The 27,212-nt window shown below is 43.3% G+C and overlaps 1 pseudogene; it reads left to right on the top strand.

Annotated features, from left to right (window-relative positions):
- The first annotated feature begins 2,727 nt into the window (after positions 1-2,727).
- On the top strand, positions 2,728-27,212 carry LOC110543857 (uncharacterized; annotated as a pseudogene).

Here is a 27,212-nt window from a genome sequence, read left to right as displayed (position 1 = left end):
TTAAGAGATGCCTTCAGTCAATGTTTTGGATATCTTCAGACAGGCACTTTTATGGTCCTTTTCTTTGTTCTTTAGCTATGTTGGAATATTCAGGGACTGTTGTGATAGGCTAGCTGGGTTGTCATGGAAACATAATGCATTGACAGTTATTGATTGTGTTTCTATGCTGGCATCTAGGATTCAGTGAAGTGGAAGTTTCTGGTTTCTTGAAGACCGAGTTTTTTTCATGGGTTATTTTCCTGCAAGTTGGGCACATGATGTTTTGCTGTAGGTTGTCTTGAGAGAAGGCATGTGATGTTTTTCTGTGAGCTCTCACATGTAAGGGGTATGACTTTGGCCTGCTGAGATCATCCTTGAGGGGACTCTGAGGAGAGGAGATACGTAGAGGCCCATGGCTAGGGAGGCATTCCTTTTTGGATTGAGAGTGCTGCACTGATCTTCATGCTTCTACACTTGACTTTGCAGAGGGAAACATTCTAGAGAACTTCTTGGGGGAATCCAACAAAGTCTTGTGGCTTTCGCTGACTTCATGTTGTTGCTTGGTGTTGGCATTTGGACTGGACTGCTGCCATCCTGCTGACTGAGGGTGGTAATCCCCTCAAGTCCCATTGACCCTAACAGCAGGAAGTAGATAAAGAAGGTCTACAGTCCCTTTTCCTTCTAATCTACCTAAGGTAGGGTGGTTGGAAGGGTGTTAAAGGTGTTTAAGAACCCCAAATAAAGTAGGTTTAGAAGGGTCTGGAACTCCACAAGGAGAACAACAGAACCAAAAAAATCTGGGTCTAAGGGTCTTCTCTGAGACTGACACTCCAACCAAGGACCATTCATGGAGATAACCTGGACCCCATGCACAGAGGTAGCTCGTGTCATCTTGGTCTCCAAATGGGCTTGCTAATAAGGGGAGTAGGGGCTGTCTCTGACATAAACTTAGTGGCTGGCTCTTTGATCACCAACCCCTGGTGGGTGGTAGCCTGACCAGGCCACAGAGGAGGCTATGAAAGACAGTCCTGATGAGACTTGAAAGGCTAGGGCCAGATGGAAGGGGAGGAGGTCCTCCACTATCAGTGGACTGGGGAATGGTCATGGGAGGAGAAGAGGAAGGGGAGGAGGGAGGGAGGGCAGGATTGGGAGGGAAGCAGTATGGGTCCACAGCTGGGATACAAACTGAATAAAGTATAATAAATAAAAAAATATATTTAAAAATAATATATGTTTAAATATTAAAAAAATAAAATAAAACATTAAAAAAAGTAGGTTTAGTGAAAATCTAAAGGAGGTGCCCAACGTGACTTAGGCACAATGGGTAACTTTGATTCTAACATAGTGGATTAATCCTCAGGTTTTGATAGGTTGGCAATGTTGTTTAAGGAGATTGGCAAAAGAGCAGCTCTTGCTGCTGGGTGGTCTCCTGTCTTGCTCCTGGAGTTAATTTTCTGGTTTGTTTTGTGGTCTTCATATATACCATTGTGAAAAAGGTTCAGGGAACGTTGGAAACTCAGAAGGTTCACAAAACTATCTGGTGTTGAAAAGGATTGCAGAGTTGGTTATGCACCTAGAGAATTGTTGACTAAAGGGTGCTTGGAAAGCAAAAGGAGCAAGTGGCAGAACAACAGGGTTCAGGCTTGGCATCTGACACAGGGAATTTCCCACATGATAAAAGAGGGAAGCAACTAGGCTGGAAGGCAGGCTGCAGCTTCACCCTTCTCCATACCTTTTCATCACCAGGTGCCCAGAGCATCTCCATCCAGCAAGGGGCTCTATCAGAGCCATAGGTGGTACAGGGTAATTGTAATTGGGTTCCTGTAGAGCTGAGTTCACTGCCAGAGAAGTTGCTTTCATCAATACAGGCACCATCAACCTTCCAGTTTTTCTGCAGCATATACCTGCTAACGATGGTGGTGAAGCTTATGATGAGATGGCATCCAATATACATGCTAGATTTAAGACATTTTAAAGAGTCTATTTTAAAGTATGGGATGCATTCCCCATTCATTAAACAAGTATTAAATAATTGGGCCTTGAAAAACAGACCTATTCCCCATGATTGGAAGAGTTTGGTGTTCGGGAAGCTGTTCAACAATTGCAATGGTTATGGTGGTGGAGGGACAAAGCCATGAAAATGCAGCATCATGATATAGCAAGGAGGATAATGTTAAAGACCAACTGTTTGGTGAATGTCATTCTTCTGATTTACAAGAGCAAAGCTGATCTGATAATGTCATACTTGAACAGTGTTATGCTGCAGCTTTAAGAGTATGGGACATTGTTGAGGAGCCAGGGCCAAAACTATCTCTTTTACTAAGGTAATACAAGGCTCTGGAGAAGGCTTCACTGAATTCTTTTTATTTATTTATTTATTTATTTATTTATTTATTTATTTTTATCAGTTACATTTCACTGAATTCTTATAGAGACTGAATTCTGCCATCAATAGAGCTATACCAGCTCCTGAAACCAGAAAGTAGTTGATAGAGATCTTGCCACTTAAAAATTCAAATATTGAAAAGTAAGAGAGCAATTAGGCCATTAAAAGTACAAGGAGCCTCAATAGACCAATGGTTAAGAGAGAGAACTGATACTGGCCCTTAGGGCATAATGTCAATATCAGTGGACACACTGTAGATAGAAATCTCAGAGATAAAACACCCTGTGTCACAACTGTGGTGAATCTGGCCATTTCCAAAGAAACTGTAAGACTAGAAGCTTCAAAGTTCAAAATAGTAGAAAATGGCATTTGTAGAAGAGCAGAAGCAGTTTCTGGCTGCCATGGAATGCAAAAGCTTCAAGGGTCTTTTTAGCTCTGGTGTCAAGGGAAAACATGGTAAACTCTTGTCATCAGGGAAACAAATAAAGGGGCCTGTCAGCTCAAGGCCCCGCAACAAACAATGTGGTCATCTTCCTTTAGTCAGCCAAGGGGTATCAAGCAGACAAGAATATGAAAACTAAGTATTGATGGCCTAATGTATGCTACTGAAGGTACTGGAGCTTGAATCTGTGAATTCTGAGCTCCCAAGAGCATGCTCCTGGTGAGTGGGAGCAGCAATTCACAGGGAGCTGAGACACCTGAGTCTCAGTTATTTCATTCTTCAGTCTCTGACATGCTAGGGCCCCCAAATGTAACTGTTATAATTATAATTTCTTTTCCAAAAGATGCTCTACCATACCACAAGGACATTTGCTCAACTATGTTTATAGCAGCTTTATTTATAATAGTCAGAAACAGAAACATTCTAAATGTCCCTCAATTGATGACTGGATAAAGAAAATGTGGTACATTTGTACCATGGAGAACTACTCAGCCTTTAAACACAAGAAAATCATGCAGTTTGCAGGCAAATGGATAGAGCTAGAAAAGATCATCCTGAGTGAGGTAACCCAGACCCAGAAAGACATGCATGGTATATACTCAGGTATCAGTGGAGTACAGGATAATCATTCTATGACTGCCAGACCCAAAGAAGCCAAGCAAGAAGGAGATCCCCAGGGAGCATGCTTGAATTTCCTTCTGAAGGGAAATAAAATACATATAAGAAGTGGATGAAAAGAGAACTTTGTGTGAGAGGGTGTGGGAAGGAGAATGAGGGTGGGGATCTGGTTGGGGTAGAACAGGGATAGGAGGTCTGAATTCTTGGAAAGAGAAGGGAATCTGATAGGAGGGTCATCTCTCGGATAACCTAGAGACCCTCGACTGGTTAGGCTCCTGGGAGGATGTGGCAATAAGTCTAGTGGAGATTCCTAGCAGCAGGGGACGTGGAGACTGAAGTGGCCAGCTCCTAGAGCTAGGCAGGACTTCCAGTGGAGGGAGATGGATACCAACTCAACCACAAAACCTTGGACTCAAAATTTTCCCTGTCTTCAAATTGTGCAGTGATAAAGATGAGCAGAGTTGAAGGAAGGACCAACTAATTACTGACTAACTTGAGACCCACTACATGGGAGAGAGCCAACCGTTGACACTGTTAACAATACTTTGCTATGCTTACAGACAGGTGTCAGGGGCCTTCTGGTACCTTGCTGCCCCCTAAATTTTGGCATCTGACTTGACCGGTCTACTGCCTAGATACAATAGTGCATTCCTGGCTGACCTGGGGCTTTTGATAAGATCATCTTCCTGAAATACCTTAAATCTTCCTCTCCCTCAGGGTTTCCTAAGTAACTCTTCTGAGGAACTTTCCAAATTACCATTATTAGCACATCTTGGTGGGCCATCCTGTGATTTCTAGTCACTTAGTAACCCTGCCAAAGGCAATTACATTCCTTCCGCTTCTGCTTATATAGTTGTATGGAAAACTTGAACAAACGAAGACTTTGATCATAAATACTGTCTTGGTCTTCATCTCTCCCGCCCTTGTCCCCCCTTTTCATTCTCACTCCCCCATTCAGTATCTCCGTTGACAGTCCTGCAGGACAGGTCAGACAGGAACCTAGCATAACTGTCCTCTGAGAAGCTCTACCCAGCGGTGTTCAAAACTGATGAAGAGACTCATGGCCAAACAATAGGTAGAGCTTCAGCAGTCTTTGGAAGGGTAAGGGAGGACAGAGCATCCTGGAGGGGGAAAGAACTCCAGAAGAAGGCCAACAACAGAGTCAACTAACCAAGAATCATGTGGGCTCACAGACACTGACCACTATTCAATGAGCATGTATGGAATGTACCTAGGTCTCATGCACATATGTATTGGGCAACTCGGTCTTCATGAGGGTCCCCTAGCAATTACAGTGGAATCTCTCTCTCACATGGACTCTGTTGCCTGCTTTTAGATCACTTTCCACTAGTGGGGACTCAGGGGAAGATGATTCATGTAGTCCTGATGTGATTTGTTGTGATGAGGTAGATTAGTGAGGGTGGGAGAGCTTCCCTTTTCTGAGGAGCAGGGGAAAGGGGAAAGAGGGAAGAGTGGGACAAGGAGGAGAAAAGGGAGGAGACTGCAATAGAGATGTAAAATGACTAAATAAATATATTTTTAAAATAAAATATAAAGTAGGAGAAACAAAAATTGCAATAAATTTTACCCATAGTGAAGATATATATATATATATAATAAGAGTGAATAGCAAATGCTTTAATCATGCTTATGTTTTCTTCTTGAATAAACACACAACAAGCATGTAAAGAAAAAAATAGTTACTGTGGTTATGGTTTCCCTTCATTGCAATAGTAACCCTAAGACATCTTCACTTCTTTCTCTCAGCTTATCAGAATTTCTCACTGAAAACTGGGTCCTGTAATGACACGGAGTTTATCTCACTGTGCTTCTGAGGCTGATGCTTCTCATACTTTGTTGCCTCAGGGCATAAAGGACAGGTATCTCATCCCAGCACTCCAGAGTGTAAGTCAAGCAAAGCTTTATGAGTTGAAGGCCAGCTTGGTTTACATCAAGAATACAAGGATAGCAAAAGCTGCCTAGTCAGACCCAATTTCAAAATAATAATATGAGCAATAAAGTTTTGGTGTTCTTAAAATGAATGACAAACCCAACCTTTCAATCTTTGTAAAATGCTTACATTGTAGTTGCCATAATTAAATAAAAGTTCATGAATCAGGAATAACATGGTATTCCATGGCTTTCGCAGATGCTATGAAGGCAGAGGCATACTCACCTCTGTGAGTCTAAGACTAACATTGTCGAAATAGCAACTTCTAGGACAGCCAAACATACATAGCTGTCGAAAAAGAATCATGAACCAAATCAGGGATATGTCTTTAATTCCTGCCAAAATATTTCTAACTGCCAAAGCTTTAGAGAACTAACCAGTCTTTAACTGTTTCCTCATCCACAATATAGTAACTGATGGGTTAGAGAAATGGCTCAGCAGTCAAAGATCCTGGGTACCCTTCTGGAAGACTTGCCTCCAATGCCAGTTTTCATGAGGCAACTCACAGTAGTTGGTAACTCCAGTTCCAAGGGATCCGACAGCCTCATTGTACCTCTGAGGGGACCTTCTGTTCATAGCACACCTGTGGAACAGGGCCTCAGACCTTAGTAGGCCCTAAGAACAACTGTCTCCATGATGAAAATGCCATTCAGGCTGTAAAATTTAGCACTTACACAGCACCATCTGCAAACACTAAATCAAAGGCCTAATTTATCAAAGTCCATAGTATTGGGGAAATCTCTAAATGTACTAACCTTGCTCTAAGTGGACTAACATTTGGCTTCTGTAGTTCTGCTTCTGGCTAACTCTTCTTTTTAAGTGAAGAATATGAATTTTGTGCTTAAAAGCTCACTATAAAACTGGGCATGGTGGCACATGCCTTTAATCCCATCAGTCAAGGGTGCAAAGGGAGTTAGAGCACTGTGAGATAGAGGCCAGCCTGGTCTACAAAGTGAATCTAGGACAGCCAAGGCTACACATCTAATACCTAGATCACGGGACCCTCAGAGACTACCAGTAGATTACTTGATGCAAGAGCAAGAGAGCTTTATTTTGAGAGTGATTGAACTTGGGACCCAAATCTCACTGACACAGCAGTAGAGAAGTGGGACATCGAGCCCTGAGTGAGTAAGGTTTTTAAAGGAAAACACTGTGAGCAGAGGTTTCCATGATAGCAAGCAGGAGAGCACATGTTTCCATGACAGCAAGCAGGGTGTGTGTGTGTGTCACATGTCTTGGTGTTACAAGATTGGGCAAAAGTTAGAGGGGCAAGGTGACCTTCTCTGAGGCACAGAATCACAGTTGCTAAGGCATATGATCACAATTGCTATTCTTCTAAACTATATCTGAAATATTGGGGAGATTTTTCCCAGCCGATTCCCAACAGATTTTCATTGATTATTGCCAGGGAGATTGTCTCTATTTTCTATGAAGCATTTATTCTGTAATATTTCCTGGAGGCTGTTGCTAGGAGAGTTTACTTTGTGGTCTGCCAAGTGTACATTCTGTGATATTTCCTGGTACCTGAGTTCAGCTCCCAGTCAAGATGGCTCTTCATTTCAAAATGGAGTTATACCCAGGATAACTTAAACTCTTCACACAGGGAAACCCTGTCCCTAAAAACAAAAGCAAAACAAACAAAACAAAACAAACAGACAAAAACAAAGACACAAAAAACCTCACCATGAGAAAGGCTGGGGGCTACACTTGAATCCAGGACATCCTGTGTAGTCAGTAGATAAAGATTTATAAATCTATATTAGAGCAGTCTTCTGATAATTTTTTTTAATTTTTAATTTTCATATTAATTATACTTTATTCACTTTGTATCCCAGCTGTAGCCCCCTCCTTCATTCCCTCCAAATCCTACCCTCATTCCCTTATCACCTCCCATGCCGCATTCCAAGTTCACTGATAGTGGAGGTCCTCTTCCGCTTCCATCTAAACCTAGCCTGTCAGGTATCATCAGGATTGGCTGCATTGTCTTCCTTTGTGGCCTGGCAAGGCTGCTCCCTCTCAGGGAGAGGTGATCAAAGAGCCAGCCCATGAGTTCATGTCAGATTCAGTCATTGTTCCCTTACTAGGACACCCACTTGGATACTTGATTGCCATGGATTACATCTGAGCAGGGGTTTTAGGTTATTTCCATGAATGGTCCTTATTTGGAGTATTAGTCTCAGAAAAGATCTCTGGGGCCAGATATTTTGGTTCTCTTGCTTTTCTTGTGGAGCTCCTGTCCCCTCCAAGTCTTACTATCTCCCCATTCTATCATTAGATTCCCTACACTCTGCCCAGAGAATGGTTATGAGTCTCAGCATCTGCTTTGAGACACTGCTGGGTAGAGTCTTTCAGAGGCCCTCTGTGGTAGGCTCTGTCCTGTTTCCTATTCTCTCCTTCCAATGTCCATCGCAATTGTCTTTCTGAGTGAGGAGTGATCATTTACCCAAGGTCCTCCTTATTGCTTAGCTTCTTTAGGTGTACAGATTTTAGTGTGATTATCCTATATTATATGTCTTATATCCACTTATAAGTGAGTACATACTGTGTGTGTCTTTCTGCTTCTGGGATACCTCACTCAGGATGATCTTTTCTAGATCCTACCATTTGCCTGTGAGGGACCACCTGGGAATGAGGGGCCACCTGAGAATGAGAAAAACAACTGTGATTATTTGAATTGAAGCCAGGTGCAGATAGCTCTTGAAGGGGTGAACTGTTCTGAGAAACAACCAGCTGTAAAGTAGCTACAACCAGTTGTAAACTATAGAGCAAAAGTGATCTGATTTTCAGGTATAAAAACCCTGTACTTTGCATGTTTGTGGTTGTCTCCTATCTTTGGAGGGCGGACTCTATCGCAATAGCAATAAAACCTCTTGCTTTTACATTGAGTTGTGGTCTGTGAGAGTTCCTGGGAAGGAAGCGATCCTGAGCTCCTGAGCCGTGAGACTCCAGGTCTTACATTTTGGTGCGTTTGGCTGGGAAACAGCGTGCCCCTTCCCCAACCCTTATCAGACTGGGCTCGGAGGTCAAGCTCGGAACAGATTAGTCTGATTTCTGTTTGTATCTGTTTAGGTGCCTATCTGGACCTTTTTGATCATCTGATCAGTTGTTGCAATAGACAGACGTGTCAGAATATCACTTGACTGGGAACTGGAGGACGCTCCAAATTCCATCTGGAGAGGCTAGGTCCGTGATGGTCCTCCTCCTATCTGTAGGAGATGGCCTTCGTGAGGCAGCCTCTCCAACTGAATTCTGTGGTACCACCCACTAGGGCATCCTTGTCTAATTGCCTGTCTTGTTTTCTTTGTCTCTATCGTTGTTGCTTCTTTGATTTTCTTGATGGACGACTTTATTATGGGATAGACTATGACAACACCTTTATCCCTCACCCTTGGTCATTTCTCGAAGGTGAGATATAGGGCACATAACCTTTCAGTTGAAGCTAAAAAAGAAAAATGGCAAACTCTCTGCTCCTCGGAGTGGCCTATTTTTTAGGTTGGATGGCCACCGGAGGGCACCTTTTACCATGGCAAGATCCTTTTTGTCAAGATTAAGACCCTCCAGACCCCAGGAGCCACCCTGATCAGGTTCCCTATATTCTGACTTGGGAGGATGTAGTTTGTCACACACCTCCTTGGTTGTGCCCCTTTATTCTTCCCACAGGGACTCCCCGACAGCCATCTGTGCAGTCAAGGAGGAGAAGAAGATACTTGCTACTCCAGATACAGATTTCCTTCTTTTTGACCTTCTACCTTCTTATCTGCCATCTCTTTCCCCCACTAATCCCCCAGCAGGTCGGCAGCAGGGTGCTGCCAGTCCCTCAGCACCACTGCAATCACCACCAGATTCTGAAAGCGAGAGTGCCGCCAGCAGTCCCTTGTTGCCGCTATAGTTGCCACCAGATCCTGGAATGGAAAGTGGCCCATGGGCAGGAATGCAGAGCCGCAGAGCAGCTCAGCCAGGCTCCACGGCCCTTCCTTTGCGGGCCTATGGGCCCCCTTCATTACTGGTCTTTTTCATCAGCTGATCTCTATAAATGGAAGACCAATAACCCCCGCCCCCTTTTCCGAAAATCATCAAGCTGTAACTGATTTGTTTGAATCTGTCCTATTCTCACACCAGCCCACTTGGGATGATTGCCAGCAACTCTTGCAGGCCCTCCTGACTACTGAGGAACGGGGGCGGGTTGTCCTTGATGCGAGAAAGAATGTGCCGGGAATGGATGAGAGGCCTTCGGTCCTTCCTAATGAGATTGATGATTGCTTTCCTCTCACCCACCTGAACTGGGATTACAACACACCCGGAGGTAGGGAACGCCTGAAGGTCTACCGACAGACTCTAAGGGTGGGTCTCCGTGGGGCTGCTCAAAAGCCCACCAATTTGATAAGGTAAGAGAGACAGTTCAGGGGCTGGATGAATCTCCCACAGCCTTTCTTGAATGGCTGATGGAGGCATACCGCCGGTTTACACCCTATGACCCTACCTCAGATGAACATAGGGCAATTGTGACTCTAATCTTTATAGAGCAGTCAGCCAGAGATAATTGTAGAAAACTCCAGAAAATAGAGGGTTTACAGGACAAGTCATTGAAGGATTTAGTGCAGGTAGCAGAAAAGGTTTTCTACAGCCGGGAGATGGAAGAAGAGAAAGAGGAAAGAAAGCAGAAAGAGCAGGAAGCGAGAGAAAGAGAAAGGGATAAGAGGCAAGACAGAAAGTTGACTCAGATCCTGGCCACCGTAGTGCAGGAGAGTCGTAATGATAGGGAGAGCAATTGGAGGGTCCCTTTGTCTAAAGATCAGTGTGCCTATTGCAAGGAGAAAGGACACTGAGTCAAGGATTGTCCCCAAAGGAAGAAAAAGCCAGAAAAATGGAACACTCGAGCCCTGGAGACCCGGGTCCTAACCCTGGGCAATGATAGCGACTAGGGGGGATGGGGTTCGGCTCCCATCCTGGAGCCCAGGGTAACCCTTAATGTGGAGGGGAAGCCAGTCCACCTCTTGGTGGACACTGGCGCCCAGCATTCTGTTCTGTTACAAGACTGGAGCTAAAAAAGAGAAAAAAATCGTGGGTCCAAGGAGCCACTGGATGTAAACAATATTCATGGACTACCCGAAGAACTGTGGAACTTGGAGTGGGCCCAGTATCCCACTCATTCTTAGTTGTCCCTGAGTGCCCGTACCCACAGCGGGGGAGATATGCTAACTAAGATAGGGGCCCATATTCATTTTAGACCAGATGGCCCACAGGTGACAGACAATAAAGGGGATCCCATTCAGGTGCTGATGATTCAACTGGAAGATGAATACCGACTGTTTGAAAAGGTGGTAAGTCTGGAAAAAGACATTGACTGGTGGCTAGAGAGACATCCCAGGGCATGGGCTGAAACAGGAAAAGCAGAGAAACAGCCCCCAGTTCAGATAGAGCTGAAGGCTCAGGCTACCCCGATCGCGGTGCGACAATACCTGATGTCTAAGGACGCCCGTGATGGGATCCGCCCTCACATACAATGGCTCCTTGACCTAGGGGTTCTCAGAAGGTGCCAATCTGCCTGGAATACTCCATTGCTGCCAGTTTGGAAGCCTGGGAGCAACAACTATAGACCCATACAGGACTTGAGAGAAGTTAACAAACAGGTCACGGACTTACATCCTACCGAGCCCAACCCGTGTAACCTGTTGAGTTCCCTTCCCCCTGACAGGGTTTGGTATACAATCCTGGACCTTAAGGATGCATTCTTTTGCCTTCAACGTAGCCCTATCAGCCAAGACATTTTTGCTTTCAAATGGAAAGACCCAGACTCAGGGGTCTCGGGCCAGCTTACATGGACTCAATTTCCTCAAGGGTTTAAAAATTTCCCTACCATATTGATGAAGCCCTACACTGGGACCTGGCACACTTCCAGGCCACCAATCCCCAGGTAACTCTTCTCCAATATGTGGGTGACATTCTATTAGCTGCAGATTGTAAAGAAAGCTGCCTTGAAGCCACCGACCGGCTACTGCAAGAGCTGGGTGAGCTCGGCTACAGAGCATTGGCAAAAAAGCCCCAGCTCTGCAGGAAACAGGTCAGTTACCTGGGATATATATTAAGAGAGGGAAAGAGATGGCTATCGGAAGCTAGAAAAGGGATTGTATTTCATATTTCCCCTCTGCAGACTACTAAACAACTGAGGGAATTTTTAGGTACAGCGGGGTTTTGTTGGCTATGGATTCTGGGATTTGCCGAGATGGCAGCCCCTCTGTATGCCCTTACAAGGGGCAACGACTCTTTCATCCGGGGAAAGGATGAACAAGCCGCATTTGATAATATTAAACAAGTCTTAATGTTGGCCCCAGCATTGGGACTTCCTGATGTGACCAAACCCTTCCATCTCTATGTGGCCGAGAATCGGGAAATGGCCAAAGGGGTGCTAACACAGAAAATTGGACCCTGGAAGAGACCGGTAGCCTATCTATCCAAAAAGCTTGATTCAGTAGCGGCAGGATGGTCAACTTCCCTCGAATAGTAGCAGCAGTGGCAACTAGTAAAAGATGCAGACAAACTGACTCTGGGACAGGACCTCACCATCTATGCTCCTAATGCCCTTGAGAGTGTCATAAGGCAGCCCCCTTTCGCTGGCTCATGAATACCCTCATGACACATTACCAGGGTTTGCTCTTGAAAAATGATAGAGTCACCTTTGCCCTGGCGACAGGACTAAACCGTGCTGCCTTATTGCCGGATCCAGAAATCCAGTCCCCAGAGCATGATTATTTGCAGGTTGTAGCAGATTGAACAGGGATGGCGAAAGGACTTGAAAGATCAACCTCTGCCTGATGCTGAGGTGACATACTATATGGACTGGAGCAGTTTTTTGGAAAACAGGAAGAGGATGGCAGGGGCAGTGGTGGTAGATGGACACAAGGTAGTAAGGGCCCAGGCGTTGCTGGAGAGCACTTCTGCTTAGCGAGCAGAATTGATCGCTTTAACCCAGGCATTAACTCTGGGAAGGGGTAAAAAGATAAACATCTACACTGATAGTCGGTAGGCCTTTGCAACAGCCCATGTGCACGGGGCCATCTATCAGCAGAGAGGCCTGCTAACATCAGCCGGTAAAGTGATAAAAAATAAAAACGAGATTCTGGCTTTGCTCAATGCTTTGTTGCTGCCCGCCAAGGTAAGCATTATTCATTGCCCAGGACATCAGAAGGGAACTTCCAGGGCAGCAAAGGGGAATAACATGGCTGATCAGGAGGCTAAAGCAGCCGCTAGAGGAAACTCTGTCCCAGTGGTACTGAACGCTGAGCTGCCCAGAGAAGAACAACTAAACTACTCAGAAAGTGACTTAAAGCTAATACAGCAAAAACAGGGGATATTTGACACCTATGTGGGGGCATGGATTGACTCCAAAGATAAGATCATTCTACCACAGAAAGATGCTGAGAAATTAATAACTCAGATGCAGAAGTGGACTCACTTGGGGACAAAGAGATTGGCTGAAATTGCCCGCCAATCTCAGCACCAAATACTAAACCTCACCTCTCTGACTGAGAAAGTGACTTTGGAGTGTAAACCCTGTCAGAAGGTAAACATAAGTAAGAATTTCCAGGGACCAGGGAAGAAGCTGAGAGGAACTAGACCCAGCATGCATTGGGAAGTGGATTTCACTGAAATTTAACAATCCAGGTACGGCAATAAATATCTCTTGTTCTTTGTGGACACCTTCTCAGGATGGGTGGAAGCTTTTCCCACAAAGAAAAAAACCGCTCTGGTCGTAGCCAAAAAGATTCTGGAAGACATTTTTCCTTGGTTCGTTATTCCAAAGGTAATTGGGTCAGACAATGGGCCGGCCTTCATTGCTCAGGTAAGTCAGGAGGTGGCCAGGTTTCTGGGGATCAGTTGGAAATTACACTGTGCTTATAGACCCCAAAGTTCAGGACAGGTAGAAAGAATGAATAGAACTCTAAAAGAGACTCTCACCAAATTGACCATGGAGACTGGCAGTGACTGGGTGGTGCTCCTTCCCTTGGCCCTTTTTAGAGTCAGAAATACTCCCTCCTTACTGGGCCTGACTCCCTTCGAACTACTATATGGCGTTCCTGCTCCCCTGACTCTTCTTGGGGACCCCCTTGACATAACTAGTGGTAGCTCTGACTTGTTGTCCAGGCTGAAATGACTGCAGCTTATTATTCAGAAAGAAATTTGGAGCAAGGTTGGTAGTGCATATGTGCCTGGGTCCTTGGAGGTGCCCCATCAGTTCCAGGTTGGAGATCTGGTGTATGCAGCCAGAATCTGGAACCTTGATGAAATGGTCCTTATATCGTCCTGCTCACCACCCCAACTGCTGTCAGAGTAGAGGGCATGGCAGCTTGGATCCATGCGTCACACATCAAGCCTGCTCTTCATCAACCTGCAGACACCTGGAAAGTCCAAGCCTTCAGCTATCCGCTAAAACCGAAACTCATCAGGGATAATCCACAATTTTAGGGTTAAAATTGAGGCAAAAAGAAAAGGGGGGAATGAGGGATCTCCTGGGAATGAGGGGCCACCTGGGAATGAGAAAAACCAACTGTGATTATTTGAATTGAAGCCAGGTGCAGATAGCTCTTAAAGGGGTGAACTGTTCTGAGAAACAACCAGCTGTAAACTATCTACAACCATGTTCGTAGCAGCTTTATTCATAACAGTTAGAACCTGGAAACAACCCAGATGTCCCTCAACTGAGGAATGGATAGAGAAATTGGGGTACACTTTCTGTGATAAATTTATGGAAGTTGCATTGAGTTTCCAGGGACAAACATCAAGGGCTGGGGCTCTCAGAGTCCCTTGAATTGGCAAGTGTGCAGCAGTTAAGGAATTCCTAGGGAGTGCTCAACCTGAGTTCCAGGTACCCAAGACTCCCTTGATGAATTGTTGCTTAAAACCTCACAAGGATTTGACACCTCCACTCCCAGTGAAACAAGTGAGAAAGTAACCTGCTCTGTTAATCTCATGGTTAGTCTGGTCATGGCACCTCTGTGTAGACACACAGGAGAGGCCCTACACTAATGCTGATCAGGGCTACTTAACGGAAGGACACATCCCTGGGTTCCCCCTGTGTGCTCTAGTGTATGAATGTGTGGTGACCACCCATGGTTGTTTTATAGAGTGTCTGTGTGTCTCTGTGTTGTGGATATAAACATGCTTTTGTTTTGGCCCCACATGGGAGATGTGGGACTGATTCAGATGGTCCACAGCAGCAGACTACCTGGTTTGTTCAGGTTCTGAGAATCACTCTTTGCCAGCTGCAGGGAGGTTCAATCTGAGGATTCTGGAGAGAGAATAAATACAAGAGCCCAGAGAGTGTGAAGATCAGAGAAAGAACAGCACTGCTCCTGCTTCCCGTTGCTGCTCCTTGCTGGCTGTTGTGAGACAAAAAGATAAAGATCTCATGAAAGAAGGATTGTACTGGCTCCAAGGAATCTAACAACCCTAACTAGCAGGAAAGAACTGTGTCCCCTTTCCTGCTGACCCTTTCTCTCTCCTACATAGTGTTGGGGTGTTCAAAGTATTGGAATGGAGTAGGGAGAAAAAGATACAAGATACGTAAAAAAATGTTAAAAAAATTTTTTAAACACTCTGTGTGTGAGTTTGTGTGTGTGTTTCAGGTCAGTTTTGTATTTCTTTAATGACCAGTGGTTTTCTCTGGTATGAGGACCCTAGTGGCTTAACACTTGTGGCCCCTCCTGACATGGACCTGAATTCCTTTTGTCAGTCACTTCTCAGAACATCTCACAAAGAGCACCTTCCCCTTTCTCACTCTAAGAATGAGAAACTTTATGATCAGAGCCCAAGCTTCCTGCTCCAGAGGATTGCAGCTCTCCCACTCTCCAGTCTTCTGTGCACAGGGCGAAAAATATGAGTACATTTTTTGCAAATGAGGTGGCTTGAATTGATCACCTACAAACATTCAAAGGGCAGATTTGAGCAAGCAGGTACCAGTTACCCTAACCCTAAAGCCACCTGGGAAACAGTGAGTAAAGACAGACAAGAAGTCTAACTAAGGAGCCAAAAGTCAAAGGATCAAAGCCAATTGAGTGATTTATGCTGTACTGAGGGATGAGCAGCATTGGAGCCTGACTCACAGGAGATGGGCTGGGAACTCCTGAGGTGATTGAATCTCAAAAACTATTTCTGTGTTCTCTAGGCTTAGTGAGTCACTCCAAGATGTGAAGAACTGAGGAGAGAAAAGAGATGTAGGCAGCATTTTACACATCACTTTACAGAATGGGAAACATCACAAAGCCCAGTCTTGGGGTTCTGCTGACTACATGCTGCACCTTTGGAAACCTGCATACTCTCACTACTAAGGCCCAGCAGAGGAAGCATGGCAGTTCTAAGGTTGAAGAGGACAGAATTCACCAGTGGAGGATGCAGAACATCAGGTACTGAGAACCTGAATCCTATGATTGAATCCAGAAGCTCTTAGAATATTCATAAACCACACCCTCAATTAGAGCTGGGAAAATATTTCCAAGGAGCATTCTCTGAGGGAAAAGTAGAAGACCAGCTACAAAACTGGGGGAAGCCATCACACAGACTGCTTGTCTCTTTGGAATAAAAGGCAGAAAGAATGATCCCACATTCACAGCTTCCCAGCTCTTCTTCCGGCACACCATATATGAGGTCTTCCACCTGTCCTCCATGGTATGAACACTCAGATCCCTGACAAGGTAGAGAAATCACCCTTTCTCTGATTAAGTTCTTGGCAGGGATGAGTGTATCACCATCACAAGGGAAAACAATAGCTGGACAGATACTGACTTCATCATTTTTATGGAACATTGGCCAAGGTAAGCACAATACTTGTGATGTGGATCTTTGTTCCCAAAGGACGACTTCTGGAACTAAGTATAGTTCATAGTGGGAGGGCACACCTCTTAGAAGCTTTTTACTTGACATGAAGTAGGTAGACCCAGTTCAAACACAGACTTTTGAGGTAGGAAAACACACACATCTTTAATCCAGATCTTGGAGCTAGAAGACACTCATCTGATTGGGCCATGCCTTCTGCTGCAGGCCTATATAAGCACATGGAAGAAGGATACCTGTGTCTTTGCCTGCTTGCCCTCTCCTTGATAGCAAGTGGATCACTTCACTGGCATTAGAGCCTACTTCTTCAGAAGTCCAGTATTTTCTGGAGACCAACCGAGACTGCTAGCCTTGTGGATTAAGTAAGTATTGGCTTTAACTATTGTGGGATTAGGTAGACTGCAGGTTGTAAGTCATTGTCATGATAACAATTTTTCATATAAAGAGAGGTTTATTCTATGTGTTCTGTTACTCTACAGGATCCGGACTAATACAACATGTATGAAATGAGAGTCTCTAAAATTTTTCACTCTCCAGAAGTTGGATATGTTGGTCCAAACTAGAAACCGCTGACCTAAGTATCATCACACACAAACACACACACAATTTAGCTGTAGCTAGTTAACAGGGCTAACTTCTCTGACTAATATTCAAATTTAGATATTCAAAGAGATACAAATTTCCAAAGTCATAGAAGGGAGAACCTAGTAGTTTTTGAAACTAAATTTTAATAATTATTTGTAATTGTGTCCTGCAGGGTGAAGAGAAAATAATCCTAGCTCTTTTTGTTTTTTCTTTTGATCCAGTTTAACTTCTAAACTACCTCCAGCAGAAATGTCAGAGGACCTGGCAGCTGACAGCTGGGGCTCCACACATATCACCATCAAGACATTTTCCTATAAGTGGAGCATCAGCAACTTATGTTTTTATCTGGAGGGAATGAGGGAAGTTATTAGAAGTCCAGTTTTCTCTTCAGGAGACAATGACCAAGTAAAATGGTTTTTCGCACTATACCTGAATAGGTTCGATGAAGAAAGCAGAGATTACCTTTCAGTTTACCTGGTGTTGCTCAGCTGTCCAAAGAGCCCCATTTGGGCAAAGTTTCAGTTTTGTATCTTAGATGCCAACAGGGAGAAAAGAAATAATGTGGAGAGCCAAGGTGTCAATAGTTTCCTGACATACCAACACAGGGGATGCAAAAAGTTCATCCCTCGAGATTTCCTCTTGTCCCGGGCCCAATGGCTACTCCCTAATGGGAGGCTCACTCTCTTCTGCAAGGTGAGTATGGGCCAAGATATCTTTAGTAATTCTGGACAGACATCTGCAATCAAGTTTCCAAGCTGCACTTTGACAGATGAGGTAGGAGAGCTTTTGGAGAATTCCCTCTTCACAGACTGCTGTCTCTTGGTATCTGGTCAGGAATTTAGGGCTCACAAGGCCATCTTAGCAGCTCTCTCTCCAGTTTTCAGAGCCATGTTTTAACATGAGTTGGAGGAGGGGAAAAAGAACCGAGTTGAGATCAAGGACCTGGAGCCTCAAGTCTTCAAGGAGATGATGGGCTTCATTTACACAGGGAAGGCACCAAACCTCCACACCATGGCCACTGATGTGCTGGCAGCTGCTGACAGGTATGGTCTTGAGCGCTTTAAGGTTAGTGTGAGGACGCCCTCTGGAGGGACCTCTCCGTGGAGAAAGCTTCTCACACACTCATCCTGGGAGATCTCAACAGTGCAGAGCAGCTGAAAATGCTGGCACTGGATTTCATTACAATTCATGCTTCTGTGGTCTCTGAGACCTTGGGGTGGAAGGTCATGGTGAATTTCTATCCCCACTTGCTGGCTGAAGCATGCCCTGGCTTCTGCACAGATGCCCTTCCTGAATATCCTCTCAAACATCTGAGGAGAGAGATCCTAGTACCTGCTTCCTTGTGATCTACATCTGTCTTCCTAAAGTTTCAGCCACTGTTGTTACCAGAGACTCCCAGGTATACTATGGTATTGCTGCCTCGTTTACAATGAATCTCAGGAAGGACAGCATGTGGCTCAGGATTTCAAACAGTTGTGAGTAAGGTGGAATGATGGCCTGCTGAACAGCCCTGGACTCTGGTTTATTCTACCTTGTATCTTCCTTGATGCTGTACTAGTTTGATAGTTATCTCATAAGTTGGAAACTGAGATTGAACTTAGTTGATTGCAACAAACATATCTCTCAGGGGTTCTTTAGGCCGGGTGTGGGATGTGGGGATGTGTCTGGGCTGCATTGAGTAGAATCCTTGAAGAGGGACTCAGAGCAAATGGGAAAACAATCATGAACCTATAGTCATATTATAATAGAAAAACAAAGACTTTTTTTTAAGCTCAGTTTGTAAGGACTGGAGTGATAACTCAGTTGGGAAGAGCACCTGTTGCTCTTGCAGAGGACACCTGGACGCTTCCAAGCACACACAGGAGAGGTTTCAACCATCTGTAACTGGACATACACAGGATCTGAGGCAATTTGTTGCCTCCACAGGCACATATATCTCTTTTTACAAAACTTTACAAATAAAATATAAAATAGAAAAAATGATGAAGTCAGTTGTGGGTTTATGAGGTTTATATGTTCAGGGAAGTCAAATTTAGTGCATCCAGCTGTGTTCAGCTGTGGGTGTTTGTACAGACTCCTCAGTGCCCCCTCCCTATTAAACCCTTTCTCCTCTTTCTTAGCACTCCATGTCTACTGCTTGTTGTATGAGTTGATTAATATTTATTATTGATTTATCTTCTAATAAAGCTTGCTGTTAATCTTAAATAGCTGTATAACCAAATCACCACGCAGAGACTGGGTTTTTACTTAACCTAGAACACAATGCTGGGCAATTTTTACTCCCTCCTAAACCTCCAAGCCCTCAGTTTCCTAACATTTAGATTTCCCACGTTAAACATGGTTTTTGTGAAATCTTAGGTCTAGTTCATGCTCCATGTCCTCCAAGATCTCTCCTCCAGCTCTGCTCTCCTAGCTCTCCTTTCGCCCCTTCTCCTCCTTTTCCTCTCCTGCCTATTGGCTCCTCTCCTCTTTTCTGTCCTCTGGCTCCTCCCTGCTCAACATTGTATCTAGTTGCTTTATTTTGTCTTGTTAACACAAGAGTTGAGACAGGATGCTTAGAATGAGTATCACAATGCAATATTCGGATTGAAACCAGAGAGTTGGGGGTGTGGTGGGGGAGAAATCAGTATTTGAATGAACAAGCGTAAGTTGTTTACATTAAAAAAATTATACCAACATTTCCCCCTTTAAGTCCAATACAAGGCTCCTTTTCTTTCAATACAATAATAATTATGAAATTATGAAAACTGTTAGGTAAAATCTACATGTGCGATGTCCAGTCCATGTGTATTTAGCACATGGAGAGGGTATCTTAGGAGAAAGTATCTGATTATCCTATCTATCTTGAAAAGTTTTAAGTTCTATACCTAAATTAACTTTTATCTTTATTGGTATTACCTATATGAAAAGATTTCTTAACTTCTAAACAACTTAAGCTTAAATGTGTTACTGTAACTATTTGGTCTTCAACCCCATCAGAGACTTGAGAAGGAATAAAATTAGTTATGAGAGTAAATAGGAAGTGCATGTTAGCAGCTTCCAAAAAATAAAAATTGACAGAGACAGTTTGCTGCTGAACAGTCACCCATAACTCTCTATAATGTTGGAGCATCGTCTTCAGCCATCTGGCTCAGAACATTTTGACAGACATATACATGAAGCAGGAACTATTTAGGACTTGCTTACCCTGTCTTGGCAGAGTTTGGCAGTTGATGTGTCCTGCATTTAAGCTTGCCCATTTTAGGCAGAATTTGTCTGCTGTGAAGCGAGGGTATTTTCTTTATCCGAGTGGCTTGCTTGCCACATTTGAAGCCATCTCCATATGGAGGTTCTTCGATGCTCATTATCTTCTTTCAGGTAGGTGGGGTGCTGCCAGGAAATGACTTGTCTCATTGTCAAAGAATCTTTAAAATAATAAGAACATTTTAAATGCCATATTTTGTAGGTCTCTGAAGTTTTTGAAGACTACCTATCTTTATGTAATCACTTTGTACACAAAATCATATCTATCTGTTAAACCTATGATGTGTACTCCTGTGATAAATTAGACTAGTGTCTGACATGACTATGAGTTGAATAACTAACAATTAACTTGCATACCTAATATCATAACCACCTTTTAATAGTAGTTTAAAAGTATTGGAAGTAGCCTTGACTTTCTATCAATATACTAAAGCTTATACCAATGTATTAAAAATACTTATTTTTCATCAATATGCCAAATCCTATACCAGAGTTAAAATTAACCTTATTTGGGAATAACAAATAAAACCTTAAGTTGAGTAGATTCAATAATCTACCCTTTTTCCTATTTCTAGAAAATATCCTTGTATATTCCTTGTTTTACTTTGAATAAACATCTCCCAATGACAATAAAATTTTGTAGCCATAGCAAACAACCAAAAACATACCCAACCCCTTTTAAGGAAAATTGGACGTCATCCTCATGACTTTCTTCTAGCTGACATTGTAGACATGTAGAAATCCTGTATGGGGCCCAAATAAAAATGGTGAATTAAGCAAGCAATAACATTTGTGGTCCAATAACATTTGAATGTTGAGAAATTTCAGGCTTAATAAAAGTCCTTTTTGGAACAGTCTAAAATGCTGGACCAGTTAAAATTCGAAGCTTTCTTCAAAGTTCTTTTGGGAGCAGGCTTTGATGAGAAAATAGCCATTGAAGCAGTTGAGGCAGGAACAAGCAGAATGCTGGACCATGTAAGATGCTAGAACAAATGTCAGTATCTCAGCATGCTGAATAATGATTCTGTTAGGTTTGATCCAGCATCTCTGGTGTCCAGTTCTTTTGTTCTGCAAACATATAATTTCTCACAAGCATTATAGAGTTCTACTGTTGCAACTCCTTTTTCCTTCATTACTAAATTACTTAATTAATTTATTTATTAATTGACCTTTCATCAGGATGGGAACTTCCCCTCACTCTTCCCTTTTCAACCCCTCCTTCTCCATTTCTCCTCTCTTTCTTCCCACTCACTTTATTCCCAGAGAAGGGTAGAACTCCCATGGATATCAACACCCATGGAATGTCAAGTAGTCCTGGGCACATGTCCTATTGAGGCTTGACCAGGCAGTCCTGTTAGAAAAAAAAAGATCCAAAGGCAGGCAACAATAAATCTCTACTCCCATTGTTGGCGAATCCACATCCTGACCAAGCTGCACATCTGCTACATATGTGCAGGTGGTCTAGGTCCAGCCCCTGCATGCTATTAGGTTGGTGGTTGTGTCTCTGTGAGCTCCCATGGGCCCAGCAGAAAAAGGCAGAAAAAGGCATAAGGAATCAAAGAACCTAGGCCAATCTGGGTCCACAGGGTCTGGACCACCAACCAAAAAGCATGCACGGGCTGGCCCTACACCCCCTAAACAAATGTAGTAGAATGTATAAGCTTTAGTATAAGCTTTAGTATATTGATAGAAAGTCAAGGTCTACTTGCTTCCCTAAGCCTTCTGTGCTGTCCTTCACCCGTCTGGCTCCTGCAAACCTCCCTCCCACTCTTCCACACAACTCCCAAATATTGGCCTATTAGTTGACTGTAGGTCTCTGCTTCTGTTTCCATCTGCTGCTGAATGCAGCCTTTCAGAAGACAGTTGTCCAAGCATGTTAGATTTTCATTAACAGTGTCAGGGGTTTGCTCTCTCTCTCATGGGATGTGATTGAAGTTGGTCCACTCACTGGCTTGACATTCCCTCAATCTCCAAGCTGCACATCTACTACATTTGTTTAGGGGGTGTAGGGCCAGCCCGTGCATGCTTTTTGGTTGGTGGTCCAGACCCTGTGGACCCAGATTGGCCTAGGTTCTTTGATTCCTTATGCCTTTTTCTGCTGTCCTTTACCTCTCTAGTCCCCTCAAACCCTCCTCCCACTCATCCACAAAAGTTCCAGAGCTTGTCCTATTATTTGACTCTAGGTCTCTGCACCTGTTTACATCTGCTTCTGGATGAGACCTTTCAGAGGACATTTATGCTAGGCTCCTGTCTAGATACAGAAATTTTGGTACATTTTCTGTTATAAATTTATGGAGGTTCCACTGAGTTTTCAGAGACAAACCTCAAGGGCTGGGGCTCTCAGAGTCCCTTGAATTGCCAAGAGGGCATCAGTCAAGGAATTTCTGGGGTGTGCTCAACCTGAGTTCCAGGTATCCTAGACTGCCTTGATGAATTGTTGCCCAAAAAGTTCACAAGTTCTTGGCACCTCTACTCCCAAAGAAACAAAGGAGAAAGTCCCCTAGTCTGTCAGCTCTGGAGGTGAGTCTGGTCATGGTGCCTCTCTGTAGACACAGAGTAGAGGCCCAACACTGATGCTGATCAGGGCTTAAAGGAAGGACACATCCCTGGGTTCCCCCTGTGTGCTCTAGTGTATGAATGTGTGGTGACCACCCATGGTTGTCTTATGGAGTGTCTGTGTGTCTCTGTGTTGTGGATATAAACATGTTTTTGTTTTGGTCCCACATGGGTGATGGAGGCGTGATTCAGATGGTCCACAGCAGCAGACTACCTGCTTTGTTCCGGCTCTGAGAATCACTCTTTGCTGTCTGCATGTAGTTTCAACCTGAGGAATCTGGAGAGAGAATAAATACAAGAGCCCAGAGAGTGTGAAGATCAGAGAACAGCGCTGCTCCTGCTTCTCCCTTGCTGCTCCTGGTGGCTGTTGTGAGACAAGAGGATGGAGATCTCATGAAAGAAGGATTGTACTTGCTCCAAGGAACATGAAAACCCTAGCCAGCAAGAAGCAGCTAAGAAAGAACTGTGCCCCCTTTCCTGCTGATTCTTTCACTCGCTTACATAGTGTTGGGGTATTCAAAGGATTGGAATGGAGTATGGAGAAAAAGAAATAAGAAACCTATATAACATTTTAAAAAATAATTTTAAACACTCTGTGTGTGACATTATGTGTGATTGGTTTGTGTGTATTTGTGTGTTTCCGGTTAGTTTCGTATTTCTTTAATGACCAGTGGTTTTGTCTGGTATGAGGATCCCTAGTAGCTTAACACTTGGGACTCCTAATGTTGGGGACCTTAAAGAGTTTAAGTTAGCCTGGTGACTCCATTTTGAAATGAGGAGCCTTCTTGACTGGGAGCTGAACTCAAGTACTAGGACATATCATAGAATGTGCACCTGGCAGAAAACAAAGTTAGCTCTTCTAGCAATGGCCTCCAGGAACTATCACAGAATAACAGCTTAGTAAAAAAATAGAGACAATCTCCCTGGCAATAATTAAGGAGAATTGGTTGGGAAAATTCTCCCCAATGTTTCAGATATAGTTTAGAATAGCAATTGTGAGTATATAAATGAGCACCTCTCCCCTATGGCTTTTACCCAATCATGTAAGGTCAAGGCATGAACCCACCTGCTTTCTGTCATGGAGACCCCTTGCTTGCAATCTTTCCCTTTAAAAACTCTGCTCACTCAGAACTTGGGATCCCAGTTCTCTACTGCTGTGTCAGTGAGACTTGGGTCCTGATTTCGATTGCTATCCTAATAAAGCTCTCTTTATGAGTCTCTCTTTATGAGTCATCTCCTGGTGGTCTCTGAGTGTCCTATGATCCAGGTATTACATTGGTTCCCTGAGCAGGAACCCTCAGGATCTCTAGGACCCCTGACCCGGAGAGCTTAGTCCTTCAGGTAAATGTTTTGTGTTGTCTGTCTCTCTTAAGTGTTTTGTTATATGGTTTTGATTAACCTTCAGTCAGGACGCAGAGTATGGCTTGGAGGAGACAGCCAGATGGCCATCTGCTCATTGGGGCATCAGAGACATCTCATTTTCTCATCACTAATCAGTTTATCCATCCAGAACTTCTGTGGCAGGGAAGGTGGATTGGGGAGCAGTTTTAGCCTTTCTGAAACTTCTGTGGCAAAGAAGTCCGGGAAAAGCCAGGTTGTTGGTTTTACTTCGTCTCTGCATGTGATTAATTTTGTTTTGCTCGGTGTTGTGCCAGGAGTTACTGTTTCATTTCTGTGATTAATTGTTTGTGGTCTCACGGTTTCCTGAAAGTGCTTGGTTCAATTTCTGTTTGAAGCCACAGCTCTTTTCACTTCTGTGATTTCAGTTTTGTTCCAGGATATTAGCCCAGGCACAGGCTGTGATTTACTGTCTTTAGTTTTGCTTTTGCCTTAAATGGCCGGCTTCTTTTTTCTGTGATTTACTGTTGGTTGAAATTGTCCTCTTTATTTCTTTTCATTTTCTTGAATTCTCCTGATGAATAGCATGACTGACAATATGAGACAGAATATTTCCAAACCCTTTGACTTGATTCTGACTCATTTTGTTGAGCTTAAGACTAGAGCTCACAGTCTTTCAGTTGATGTGAGGAAAGAAAAATTGATGACTTTTTGCAGCTTGGAATGGCCCACCTTCAATGTGGGCTGGCTGCCAGAAGGAACTTTCCACCTTCACATCTTCCTTGCAGTGGCAAATAGTCTTTCAGAAAGGGTGTGTGCAACCAGACCAAGTGCCCTATAGTGTAGTTTGGAAGGATATAGTGATTCATCCACCTCCATGGATCAAGTCCTTTCTGACCCTGAATAACAAGCCTCCTTCCATAGGCTCTCTGAAACCAGAGGCCATTGCTCTGGCTCCCTTGCCCCACCCCCACTCGTTATACTCTGTTTTGCAGTATGGGACTCCTATGGAAATAATTTTTTCACCCCCTCCATACAGACTTCCTCCCACTCCCCAACTGGTACAAGCCCCTTTATACAGGTTGTAATCACCATCTGGCCCAGTGCTAAGTACCCAGAGCCACTGGGCAGCCTCTCCCTCTGGGGAAACAGATAAGTGGAGAACTCAGAATGCCAAGTTCTCTGACAATTCTAGGGATTTTATTGATCTCTTTGAAACTGTTTTTTTTTTTTTCCCATCAGCCCACCTAGGATGATTGTCAGCAGTTTTTAAAAGTTTTGTCGGCCATAGAGGAGAGCATGCAAAAATGTTCCAGACACTGCAGGAGTCCCAACCACTTTCCCTACAAGAGGCCCAATTGGGATTACAACTTGGCTGCAGGGAGGGAGCATCTCCTATTCTACCTACAGACTCTATTGGCAAGTCTCAAGGTGGCCACAAGACATCCTACTAATTTGGCCATGATGTATGATGTCAGACCGGGAACAGATGAAATTCCAGCTGCCCCTTTGAAAAGATTAGTGAAGCCTTCCACACCTATGCACATACAGATGCAGAGAAACCTGGACCTATAGATATGGTTGCTTTGGCTTTCATTAATCAGTGTGCTCTAGATCGGGATCTGGCAAAGATCTTACTGGCCAATCAATGTTCCAAATCTTAGAGATCAGCAAATAGCCAATGACAAAGGATCCAAAGGATGACACAGACCACCACTGGGTAAGAACCAATGTGCACCTTGCAAGGAGGAAGGTTACTGGTTTAGAGAATGTCCCAAGAGGGCACCCAGGTCCCAGACTAAGGTCATGGCGTCCAAGAGGCCCTAAGTATGATTGCCATAAGGGGAAAATTGGAGATTGTGTTGTGCATATAGGTCCCAATTTCAGGAGAGATAGAGAAAATAAATAAAACATTAAAAGAGACCTCTACTAAATGGACCTCGGAGACTGGCTCTAACTGGGTGATGCTCCTCCCCTTTGCCCTTTGTAGGGTTAGGAATTCTCCTTTTCATCTAGGGTTAACTCCCTTTGAGATTATATATGGGATGCCAGCCCTTATAGTACCCAACCTTAAGAATGATGCTACTGCTGAAGTGAATAAAACAGGTTTTGAGAAATATTTAAGGCTTCCGTGCAAGCAGGCAGCTCTTAAATAGGCAATAGCAGATTCTCAGTTTAAAAAAAAAACTTCAAGCCTCTATGGTTATCAAAATTGGATTCAACAGGTAGCAAGGTGTTCCTCCATTGAAATTCCAGCAAAAAAAAAATTAAAAATAAATTTTATAGTTTTGTCTCTTTGTTTTGAATATGTAATTTACCATGTTCTATATATTTTGTTGTCTGATTATTAATTATTACGTATATTAAGACTTTACATAATTTTTGTCCTGTCTTAAAAGAGAGGTTATAAAATCAATAAGGATTGTAACTGTTTATATAAAATATTAAAACTTCACCTCCATGTGTTTGTATACAAGAACTTTTCTTGCTGGCAGGAAAGTTTATAACATCAAAATAATACACTTGGTGTCGATTTTAAAAATATTAAGTTATCTGCATTGATAAAATTTAGTTTTGACTTTTAAAATTGTGGTTATACTTTGAGACTTCATTCTTTAAAAGGGTACTGTATTTTAATATTTCAAAAACATGTTTAAAATATGTTTAAGGCAATAAAACATTTTCAAGTTTTTCAGGCATTTTTGACAATGACCTTGGGCATTCTAATATAAAACTTCAAACACTTTCTCAATCCTTTGGGGAAGTACAAAAGACTTTGCTATGTATTTTGTTAATTTTACCAAATGAAGCCAAGCCATACTGTTTGAGTCAATTAAAAATGTCAGTTTTTATAATGTATTGTGTCAGAATGATAAAATAATGAAAAGGGTTCTGATGAAAACTTTTATATGGACTGAAGTTCAAGAAAAATGTCTTAAAAGAACTGAACTGGGAAAAGCCTAACCTGAAGGTATATGGAATGTTATAGAAGGTATGAATTGTATTTGTCTTGTTTTTTCACACCTGCAAGGATGAGTTGAGGGAGAACTGTAAGATATGTTGCTCTTCATTTAAAAGGCTAATGTTTCTACAAAACAAAATGTTTTTTCTTTTAATGTTTTTCATTGCACCTCCATGTTAGCCCAGGGTTATGTAGGGTTATAATGAAGTCATTGTTAATTATTATAAAAATATATGCCTGGTTGCCAGTTCCTATATAGATGATTTAATGCTGTTTCTTTCAGGCCGATAAGTTTGAAATGGACAGAATTGTCCACCTCCGCTAA

This window comes from Meriones unguiculatus, chromosome 10 (assembly GCF_030254825.1).
Source record: "Meriones unguiculatus strain TT.TT164.6M chromosome 10, Bangor_MerUng_6.1, whole genome shotgun sequence".
Lineage (NCBI taxonomy): Eukaryota > Metazoa > Chordata > Mammalia > Rodentia > Muridae > Meriones > Meriones unguiculatus.
Note: the sequence above shows the minus strand (reverse complement) of the source record. Positions and strands in the feature narration are given on the sequence as shown.